We start from the raw sequence: 12,231 nt of genomic DNA, 5'->3' as shown, positions 1-12,231 counted from the left end.
CCAAGGTAGATGCCTGGCCCATCCCCCAGGTAGATGCCTGGCCCATCCCCAAGGTAGATGCCTGGCCCATCCCCCAGGTAGATGCCTGGCCCATCCCCCAGGTAGATGCCTGGCCCATCCCCCAGGTAGATGCCTGGCCCATCCCCCAGGCAGATGCCAGGCCCATCCCCATCTCCTTGAGATGCCGATCAACCTGCTATAACCACGAGGCACGTGGTCGGCCCATTGACCTCCTCCACTCTCAAGACTCCCTCAATGAGAGAATCTGGTGAGCAGGATCAACGTCAGGAAAACGAGCCACATGTCCATACAGCCACAACTGACGCTCACGGACTATGCAGGTAACAAATCTCATCCGAGTCTCTCTCAGCAACCGCTCGTTGGACACAAAGTCCGACCAGTGATAGCCAAGGATTCTCCGAAGAGACCTGGTACCAAAGGAATTAAGTCTCCGTCTCAGATCCCTGGTCAGAGATCCAAGTCTCACATCCGTAGAGAAAGACTGGAAGCACCAAGTGGATTTATTGGATTTCTTGGTTGATTGGCGCGTGCGCACAACACGTACAGGCCAGATAAATATCACCAATCAAGCAATTATCTAATTCAACAATATCATTACATCTCCCCTTTCAGTATGAAGAGAAAGACTGAAAATTACAAAAGCGGGTTTATGTTCCACGAAAATAGCAAAAACAAACTTCAGAACCAGCTAACGAATAGTCAAATGCCACACTATAATACTGTGATGGAACGTATTCCTTCAGCCTTTGAGGCAAGGCCCTGACACGGTGTGATCTGCAGCGAAGACATTGAGGAATTGGGGAGTTCTCAGCACCTGAAGGTGGTGTTGGTGCCATTCCCATGGTGCTCTGAGCTTCCTCGAGACGAATGTTTAATTCTCCAACGTCCAGAATTGGGAGGATGGTCACTGGCTCAGATGGAGAATTCCACAGGTGTCGCCTGTTGCGGCGGTAGGATCTTCCGTTGGCCGTGGTGACGAGGTACGATCTTGGTGCAGAAAGTTTGCTAGATACGACAAAAGGTACCCGACCCTGTCTGATCTTGACGAAGGCAGCATCACCAACTCGGAGCTCCATAAGAGGTTTCGCCCCTCTATCATAGAATTTGGTGGACTGCCTCTGACAGTCCCGGAGCTGCTGACAAGCGTCTGATATGACAGTTGGCTGAAGGTATTTACTGTAAACAGGTAATTTATCCCTTCGCCTCCTGTTCGTCAAGTTGACGAACTGGAGAGAGTGTCATTCCGCTAATAGGAGAGTTGCGGTGGGCAAGGATTGCTAGTTGAATGTCAGTACCATCTTCATGTACCTTTCATAAAGCCTGTTTCATTGTCTGAATCGCATGCTCAGCTTGACCGTTGGATTGCGGATATGTTGGGGACGAGGTTGTGAACATTATGCCCCATTCGTGTACAAAGTCCTAAATTTCTGCACTACCAAAGGGAACATTGTCAGTAAATACCTCTTCCGGTATGCCATGGTGTGAAAAGTTTGCTTTCATTGCTGAGATTACCACGGTAGCCATAAGCCCATTTAGCTGTGATACTTCAGGAAATTTTGAGTGGTAGTTCACCAGAATTAGATAGTATTTTCCACCGAAGTGAAATATATCGGCATCCAGCTTCTGCAATGGGTGGTCAGGGACGATGTGCGGGATGAGTGGCTCTTTCTGATTGGCAGACCAAAATCTGGCACAGACCCCACACTCAGCAACACGTGATTCTGTCTTTTGACATGCCTGGTCAGTACAAGATGGCTCTTGCACGCACCTTGCACTTTCCCGCTCCGAGATGCCCTTTGTGTATTCGAGCCAGCATGTCCTGTTGCATTGTGGCTGGAAAGATGATCTGCTCGCCACAAAACAGCAAACCTTCAGATTGATGGATGTTCCTCCGAACAGGCCAGAATGGTTTCATGATCAAAGACACTCTGGCTTGATGCGCAGGCCAGCCTGACTCATTCAACAATACCATTACACCAATAACTTGAAGACTCGGACTTTCGTCCACCTGCACACGTTCCAACAGCGCCACACCCCATGATCCAGTGAATCCATGACTCCCCAGGCTCGACCCAGATGTCCATTGACCTCTGGCTCACAGCCAGCAGAGACATGAATATCACTGCCAAGGTAAGTGAATCTCACCGTGACCTCAACATCTTCGCTACAAACAGGTACAGATAAGACAGCAGCATCCAATATGCCATTGAAAGCATGGATCTGTTTTGACCCAGGAAACCTGAAATCCCAGTAGCTCTGACTCCTCATTCAGCACCCCGAGGGCCCCCAAAAGGATATGTAGAGTCTCCGCAAAGATGACTGCATCATCTGCGAAATCAAGGTCAGAGATCTTGACATTCCCAAATGATACACTGCAGCCTGATCTCTCTGACATCCTCCCCAGAATCCAGTCCACACAAGCACTAAAAGGTGTGGGGCCCAATGCACAACGACGAACTCCAGTAACAACTGGAAATAAGTCGGAGATGGTACCACCACATCTCACAGCTCTCAGGACCAGAGTACAGTTCAGACATCAGGTTGATCCGTTTAGGTGACACACCGCGAAGACCAAGAATCCTGCAGAGGACATCCCGATTCACTGAATCGAATGCTTTGCAGAGATCAACATAGGCTGCAAGCAGCTCCTGCAAAACTCTCGTCTGCATTCGGTGAAGACACGAAGAGCAAGGACATGGTCAATCGTTGACCTCTTTGATGTAAAGCCTGACTGTTCTGAACGCTGGTGCCAAGCAGATGGTGGCGAGCCCTTTCAATAATTATCCAAGCAAAGACTTTGCCTGGCACTGAGAGGACCGTCACTGCTCAGTAGTTGTTGCAGTCTTGGCGATCACCCTTCCCTTTCCAGAGAGGGACAACAAGGCCCCTCTTCCAGTCAGTTGGGATGATGCCTGTGTTCCAGGCAGAGCACAAAACTGCGTGCAACGACACGAGTGCAGCATTTCCACCAGCCTTGAGAAGTTCAGCATGGATGCCACAGATCCCTGGAGCTTTACTCCATTTCAAGAGGTACACCGCAGCCTGTGTTTCCACAACCAAAGGTGGATCACAGTTGATTGGAGGGTCAGAAATAGGGATAGTAACACCCCTAACTCATACAACTCGACAGCTGGTGGATCAGCCTGGAATAGCCACTCAAAGTAACTGACCCAATGGGCCTTCATTTTGGACTCCTCTGAAAAGAGCCCACCACCCTGCAGTACACTGAGGGGATGGGCTTGGATGAACACAATGCATTAATTCCCCTGTAAGCGGGACGAGAATCACTTGTCCACAGATGATGCTCTACCCCCTCACAGATTCCTTGCACATAGGTCTCCTTGTCCACCCTGAGTGCACGTACTGTTTTATGGCTCAGCTCCCTCAACAGCTTAGCTCTGCCATTAAGCCTGGCACTGTGACTCTGCTCAATTGTGTCTAGTGTCCCTCGAGAGATAAAATTCTTCTTCACCCTACGTTGAGTTCCAAGACATCCACCAGCAACATCAAGGACGGTGGTCTTGAAGGCACTCCACAACCCTTCAGGATTTCCCAAACCTCGACCCCCCAAATCCCCACTCAGCCTGTTTGCAAACTCCTCAGCTATCCTCTCATCCTTGAGCTTGCCAACATCCAGTCTTGGCTGGGATGGTACCATTCTCCTGGATTTAAGCTGCAACTTCAGAGTTGCTGCAACAAGTCTGTGGTTATTATTGAGGAACTGAGTGCTCTGGTAGACCCTGCAGTTCTGTATCTTCCTCAAGTTACCATCAATGAGCACATGGTCAATCTCCTTTGCCACACCACCAGCGTTGGAATACCAAGACCAACGATGAGCTTGTGGGCGCTGAAACCATGAACAAGCCACCCTAAGTCCATGACTTCTTGCAAAGTCAAGAAACTTCGTGCTATTCTGGTTCACAGTTCCAGACCCATAGGGACCAACACACACCTCATAACCATCCCTATCAGTTCCAGTCAATGCATTGAAATCCTCCAAGAGTGGAAGTGTATCTCGTCTGGGGCACTGATCAACCACAGACTCCAGCGTGGCATAGAATGCATCCTTAATGGTGAGATCACTCGCCTCAGTCAGAGCATATACAGAGACCAGGGAAATGACACCTAAGGAGTGACAAATCCTTGATCTCATTATACACTCGTTGACCGGTGTTACTTCAATTACACTGAACAACAAAAATTTTTTACTGGAGATGTGTAAAGCGATTTAGACTAATTTGGGTACGCTGATTTCAAAAATCATAACCGTTTTGCTGTATCACATCAGGATTTTCAGTAACAGAAATATTCCCATTGCCTAGAAGTCAGGATTTCAATGAAATTTACTAAAATTCATTTATTCATTTATTTCATCATGAATGCTTCAAAATTATAGAAATTACAGAAAAACTCCACTAGAATGTAATTAAAAATGCTTTAGGCATTTGGCTTTGCGTTTGTGCTGCTCTGTGTCAGTTTCACGATGCAGGAACCAGCAGAAATCGCCCATCATGTTCGGGTTGTGCCGCCCTTGGTAACGCGTCTCCATGAGTGAAATCTCTTGGTGGAATCGCTCGCCGTGCTCGTCCGAGACTGCTCCCAAGTTGTCAGGGAAGAAGTTCAGGTGCTGGTGTAGGAAATGGATTTTCAGGGACATCCTGGAGCCAAGTTTCCTGAAGGACTCCAGAAGCTGCTGCACTATTTCTTCATAGTTGTCTGCCGCTCGTTCCCCAAGAAGTTGTCCGTCACAGCTTTGAAGCTCCTCCACGCTGCCAGCTCTTTGGGGTTTAGAGTTGTCGGAAAAGTTTCGTCCTTCATAATCTGTCGGATTTGCGGTCCAACAAAGACACCAGCCTTGATCTTGGCCTCCGACAAGGTGTTGCCAAACTTTTCCTTGAGGTATAAAAACCCACGCCCATTCAGATCCATTGCCCGTACAAAACTTTTCATCAAGCCGAGCTTTATGTGGAGTGGTGGAAGGAAAACCTTGGCTGGGTCGACAAGGGCGACATGCCTCACGTTGTGTCGACCAGGTACATGCTCTTTTCGCTCTTCCCAATCTTTCTTCGTCCAGTGATTCTTGTCGTCTCTGCTATCCCAGAGACAAAGGAAGCACATGTATTTCGTGTAGCCTGACTGCAGCCCTAACAACAGCGCCACCACTTTCAAGTCTCCGCAGATGTGCCAGTTGAAGTCATTGTACTTGATGGAATCAAGCAGCTGCCGCATAGTCTCATAGGTCTCTGTCATGCCGAATGCGTGAGCCAGTGGGACTGATGGTTTCTCGTTGCCATTGTGGAGCAAAACAGCCTTCAAGCTGTTCTTCCCCGAGTCGATGAAGAGGCGCCAGTCTGCAGGATCGTGATCACACCCAAGTTCTTTCAACAGACCGTTGATGTCACTGCAGAATGTCATCGTGTCTTCCATCTCAGAGAACTCAGCCATGTCTCTGTGACGTGCTCTGAACAAGGATATCTTGGTGTTAGGTTCAAGTAGATTCCACTGCTGCAGCCTTGATCCAAGCAGCTCTGCCTTCGCCTTTGACAGCGAGAGATCTCTTACAAGATCATTTACGTCTCCCTGGTTCAGAAGGTGTGATTCTTGAGTGTCGGGTTCAAAAGGGTCATCATCACCATCCTCTTCACCACTGCTTACAGCTATGTTCTGATCAGCTGGAGGTGTTGGAACGGGGTTCTCGTCATCATGAGGCACAGGTTTACGAGCAGAGACGCAGTCAGCGTACTTGATGTGACCTTTATTCTTCTTGTTGAAGCCGGCGATGCTTGTGCAGCAGAAATAACAATCATCATGATGATTCTGCGGCTCACGCCATATCATGGGCACCGCAAATGGCATGCTCGTGCGCTTGCCCACCAACCACTGAGTCAAGGTTGTGTGACAGCTTGTGCAGCAGATGTGTGGTGCCCAGCTCTGTTCTTGGTCCCCCACCTTACACCCGAAGTAGTGAAAGTAGGCGGCCTTCATTTTCACTGCTGTAGATATACTTCGCTGTTGATCTTTTTTGGTATACCGACCACAGACATAACAGAAGTTGTCAGGATGATTGGTACAGGAACGCCTACTCATCTTTATCTGAAAGAAAGAAATATAACACAAGTTAACAACAATTGTACGAAATAGACATGTTAAAGACATATGTAAATTTCATTGAAATCCTGACTTCTAGGCAATGGGAATATTTCTGTTCCTGAAAATCCTGACGTGATACAGCAAAACGGTTATGATTTTTGAAATCAGCGTACCCAAATTAGTCTTAATCACTTTACACATCTCTAGTAAAAAAAAATTTTTGAAATTTGTTGTTCAGTGTTATCATTGGAGTCAGCTTATTGGACACAGCTACAGCAACTGCTTTGGCATGGCAACCATCAGAGCGACCAGACCAATAGTGTTACGAATTTGGAAGCCTTGTGCACACAGACAGACAGCAGTCCCCAAATTTAGTTATCTCGATAAGTATGTGTTTATAGTTAGGGTTCCCCTACCTGTGTCTAACGGGAATTACATGTGTGCGGTGCGAAGTTTATTTTACAACAAATCTCCTTCACTTCACTTCGCACACCGACGCCATCGCCCATGTGCGTTCAACCACGTACATGGGCGGAGATTTTCATCGCCTCAGCTCCAACTCCACCCCTTGTCCAATCACGCACAGAGGGCGACTTTCCCACGACACCCTGGCCAATGAGGGTTGAGATGGCCACAGAGGGCAACTTTCCCATGACACCCCGGCCAATGAGGGTTGAGATGGCCACAGAGGGCGACTTTCCCACAACACCCCGGCCAATGAGTGTTGAGATGGCCACAGAGAGCGACTTTCCCACAACACCCCGGCCAATGAGTGTTGAGATGGCCACAGAGAGCGACTTTCCCACGACACCCCGGCCAATGAGGGTTGAGATGGCCACAGAGAGCGACTTTCCCACGACACCCCGGCCAATGAGGGTGGAGACTGCCTCAGATAGCAATCTTCTCACCCCGGACAAGAAAGATATAAAGGAATGCCAGGCTGGGGAGGTTGGTCGTCTTGGGGGTCACGGGTCTTGGTGCTGGCTGGTTCATCTGGTCCTGTGTCATCGTCTCTGATCTTCTCCTTGGTCTTGGTTCATTGGTGCATGGCCGGTTGGAGAGCATGGTCCCTGGTGCGTGGCCGGTTGGACAGCGTGGTCCCTGGTGCTTGGCACTGCGTGAAAGCTGTGGGTTCGAGTCCCACCACACGACCAGATCGTCGTACACCGCATGAGGCGGACAGGTGCAAGCCAGACCTTGGCCTTCGGCTCACCTTTCCTTCCGAGCTGGAGGCCTCAATGAAGGCTGGCCGGCCCAGTTCTTTTTTGTGTGTGCGTGTGTGTGTGTGGCGCTAGTCCGTTAAGTAGAATTGTTTAAGTGCGTTGTACATACCTGCATTGCTTTTAGTCGGTTTAACTGTTCTCTGTCTCCCCCTTCCTTGTAAAATAAACCCCTGTTAAATGTGCCAGCTCGTTTTCTGTGCTTTCCTCCATTGGCCTAGCATGGTGCGTGTTGCGAATTGGTAGGGCTGTTTGTGCCGTGGATTGTTCATCTGGTCCGGCGCGGCTTTGGTAACTTCCGCTCGGTTACGCAGGATCAGAGTCGGTGATAGCGACTCTATTCGGACAAAGTCGGTCGAGGGTGTGGTTTTCCCCGGTAGTTGGACAACGTGGATATTTAGGTATATTGAAATTAGGCAATTAACCCTACCCCACGCCGTCGAAATATTGGCGACCACGGTCCGCTAAGGGACCCGTGAACTCTCGGACTTATCCGAGGGTCACGACCTAAATTCCGGGTGTTCGGTGAGAGACGACTCCACTGCTCCACCGAGTGGTCGTTTATCGCCACCAAACCCCGGCCCACAACAATAGTAGGTGTAACCACCTGCCATGATCTCACCACTATCCAGTCTCCAATCCTCAGAGAGAGCTGCAATACCGATGGTCAAACGCTTGAGCTCAGATGATAACAGAGACAGGTGATCATCCTCTCTTAGAGATAGGACATTCCCGGCACCCACCTGAAGGGACCGCCTCAGGTTCACCCAAGGAGACCACTGTCTTCACCTTTTGTTTGTATTCTTATTGAGACTTGTGATGTTCATAGATCTAGCCCCCAACCCTCACCCCCAAACACACATGCATTGATGCCAAGGAATGTACACAATAACAGCAAAACTTTCATTCTCTGAAGTTCATTTACATCATAACCTGCTCTGCACGACGTCGTCTTCTTGTGACTTGCAAAATCGAAGATTTTTTCCAATATATTGGTCAGTCAATTTTGTTAGTCTGTCTGTCTGTCGCCTACAGGTCACAATTCTAAACTGATCATCATGAAACTTTAACAGGTTGTAGAGGTAGTCTCAACTGAGAAGTCTATTGATTGAGGTCAAAGGTCAAAGGTCATCTTGAGGTCAAATTTCTGAAATTGTCATTTTTCATCCGATTGACTTGAAATTTGAACAAGATATGTATATGATGTCACTGAATTGGGAAACCAACTATTTTTGAGGTCAAAGGTCAACTTCAGGTCAAACTTCCAAAATCATCAAATTTTATTTGAAAAATTGTCAATTTTCATCCGATTGACTTGATAGTGAAACAGCAAATGCATAGTACATTAATGAGTTGGGAAACCAACTATTTTTGAGATCAAAAGGTCAAAGGTCAACTCAAGGTCAAACTTCTAAAATCATCAATTTTCAAATGAAAAATCATCAATTTACATCTTATTAACTTGAGTTGAACAGGATTTGCATGGTCTATCACTGAATTGGGAAAGCAACTATTTTTGAAGTCAAAGATCAAATCAAGGTCAAACGTCTAAAATCATCAATTTCAATTTGAAAAATGATCAATTTTCATCCGACTGACCTGAACTTTGATTTATATTGTGAATTTTAATCTTAATAAAATGGACAATTTCATGTATCCATGGCAACATTTGGAGGGGGGTGGATTTTGCAAGTATTGTTCTCTGCACGACGTCTTTCTCTTGCTTGTTTGTTTGCGTACAGGATATGTCAAAGCGTTTTGGACGGATCCGGATGAAGTTTTGTGGGCAGGTTCGGTGTGTGCCAGGAAAAAAACTGATTAGATTTTAGTGAAGATCCGGATCCGGATCCGACTTATAGAATTTTTTAAGTGATTCTTCACCATTGAGAGATAGGGCCAAAAACGACGTCGTACTGTATAGCATGATATTTCAAAAATGTAATGGGCCCGATATGTTCTTGTGGATCAGGCATTGCATGGCGGAGGTATGCGCTCTACCGAGTGCCCTTGTAGTTTGAGCATGATTTCACCACCATTTAAAAAAAAAATTACTCGCTCACTGTAAATGTACAAGTACAAACCTTTGTAGACATCCAGCTGATGCATGGCTTCATTGAGCAGGAGACAGAGAATCTTGTTTCTTGTCATCATGTCAATTCAATAAATTCAGTGCGAAACACTACCTCGCAGTATGAACAAAAAGTGAGTAACTCATCTAACGGGACCATCAGAGATCCAGAGTCGGACTTGGATGTGTCGTATGACCTGCTGTGAATGAAGAGCATGGCGTAATCATCCAATTCAGCATCACATCTTTGAATAGCCTTTCTGCAATCCAGACACGATGACAGCAAATCATGTCCACTAAAGGCTTTGCGACACAGATAACCAGCAATGTATGCCAGTGTGTTCTGCTGAGGAAGGCTGAATTGAACACGAGGAATGGCAACATTTTTTTCTTCTGTGCTGAGCAGGTGTGGCAAACTTAATTGATTGACTCGTTATTTTCTTATTGGTGAGACTCGTTATACAAAATTAATTTGTCCGAGTCTGGTGAGCAATTCGCTCCAGCAGCTGATTTGATTAATTCAGCAACCATCACCAAACTAAATCAGGTCTTTTGGACTGTCGATTAGAACAATGAATTGCGGAACAATGAGTGAAAGAACGTGAAGTTATCACCATGCCCATGTCTGACTAACGTGCACAACTAGCTGGCGTTGCTTGCGCGGTTGTCTACTAAAATGGTGGCCAAGCACGCCCATTAGATACTTCTCGTTCACGGCCGAGTGGTTTATCTTGCCTTGCTCTAGTTTCTTTGATAAAAAAAGAATGATTTATTGATCACCTCCCTAAATGTGGTGGAACCGTTGGGCACCAACACTTCCCCTCCACACACCTCCTTACAAGATCCTCCCCTCCCTTCACTCCTACATTTTTTTTTAACTCTACATGTAGTCAAAGCTCATGGAAGAACTAGTATAAGTACAATGAACAAATCAGGATGCAACAGGACCAATAAACATTAGAGAGAGGAGGGAAACTGCAACAGTAGAGTTGAAGGCGAATACAGTGGAAGACTTGGACAAACAATGGGTGTGGGCAGGAGAGGATGCATGGAGTGAACAAGATGGATACAGAAGGAAACTCTCAGAAGGGAAAACTGGAAATTTGTAAGGAGGAGAGATTGGCGTTTGGGGGGATGAGGAGGGGGAAGGGGTTAACGAAGGTAGAAAAGATCATTTTGGATTTGGGACAATCTAAGACGGTGGTGAACAGCTGTCTTGAAGACATGAAGGGAAGGATGAGTTTGAAGAGGATGTAGAAGTTAGTTCCACAGTTGGGGGGGGGAAAAAAAGAGAAACAAATGAGTGGAGGTGAGAAGTGGTTCAGCTTTTAAGGTAGTTTTACCAGAAGGTGGTTTATGGTGGACCGTGCTTGTCCTGCAGAAACCTGGGGGGAATAAGGCACGGAAAGCGCTTAGGGTGCAAGACTAGAAAGGATGCAGTAGAAGACAGAGACACCACCGACCTGTCTGTGATGGTGAAGTGATAAGCCCATAGACTCAGCTTCATTACGGGAGATTCCAATAATCTTGAAGGCCTTGGTTTCTATAGTGTCAAGCTGAGCAAGATGTGAGGCATGGGAGCCAGCCCAATGGGGAGAGCAGTACTCCATCAAGCTGCAGATGAAGGCCTTGCTAGTGGATAGGAGTTCAGGTGTGCCAAGGAAGGACTTTGTATGATGGAGGTGCCCAGTTGGTGGCTGGCTTTGAAGGCCATCTTCGAAATGTGGTTTAGCCACGAAAGATCGTGGCTGATAGTGAGATCCAAGAGTTTGGATGACTGAACTTCCTCAAGAGGATTGAAATAGGAAGTAGATGGGGGTGGGGGTGCCAGACGGTCCATTCAGAGAGAGATAGTGAGAGTGCGAGATTTGTCAGGATTGAAAGACATAATCCAAGTGTTTGACCATCTTTTGATTTTGTGAAGGTCTGAAGAGAGAGAAAAGGTTGCAGCCTGCCTGCATGAAGGATGAGGGATGTCGTGGTAGAGGGTGAGGTCATCAGCAAATATATAAAGAGGATTTTCCAGATAATCAGAGAGATCATTGATGAAGATCAGGAAAAGGACTGGGCCCAGAACACTGTCTTGGAGTACTTCAGGCTTGAAAGGGAAAGGACATGAAAGGATTCCGTTGAGAGCCACATGTTGACTACGAGAGTCAAAGACGTCAGTAAGCCATGTGTGGAGTTGGTCTTGGATGTCATAGGCCGACAGTTTTGAGAGTAAGGCAGGATGCTAGACTGTATCAAAAGCATGAGATACACTATGTCCAGAGAGACCACCTTGATCTCATGTCTAACATTGAGGACCTCCATCCATTGTTGGGTGAGTGGAAGCAGCATGTCCAAGGTGGAATGACCTTGTCTGAATCCAAATTACTGATACAGTATGAGATAAGGTTGTTTGAGAAAAGAAAGGATTTCATATCAACTGCGATGATGGATTCCATGACCTTGCTGATGATTGGAAGTAAGCTGATTGATCTGTAGTTAACGGGATCAGTTTTTCCACCTTTTTAATGTAATGCAGTGATGTTGGCTGATTTCCAAGCAGATGGAAGATGACCTATGGTAAATGACAGGGTAAACAGGACAGAGGGAGGCAGTGCAAGAGCAGTAGAGCAGGTTTTTAGGACACGTGAGCTCATGCTGTTCGATCCAGTTACTGAGAGTCGAGGATTGCCAGAACCTTTTCCACCTTATCAGGTGTAAAAATACACAAAGTTCAGGAGCAGTTGGGTATGACAGGGAAGGATGGGTACCAAGAGTGAGGGGATGCGGACATCATATTTGGAAGCAAATACAGAATTGAGACATTCAGCCTTCTCATGAGCG

The sequence above is a fragment of the Eptatretus burgeri genome, chromosome 5 (assembly GCF_056783735.1).
Source record: "Eptatretus burgeri isolate ZD-2024b chromosome 5, Ebu_testis_v1, whole genome shotgun sequence".
Taxonomy (NCBI): domain Eukaryota; kingdom Metazoa; phylum Chordata; class Myxini; order Myxiniformes; family Myxinidae; genus Eptatretus; species Eptatretus burgeri.
Note: the sequence above shows the minus strand (reverse complement) of the source record.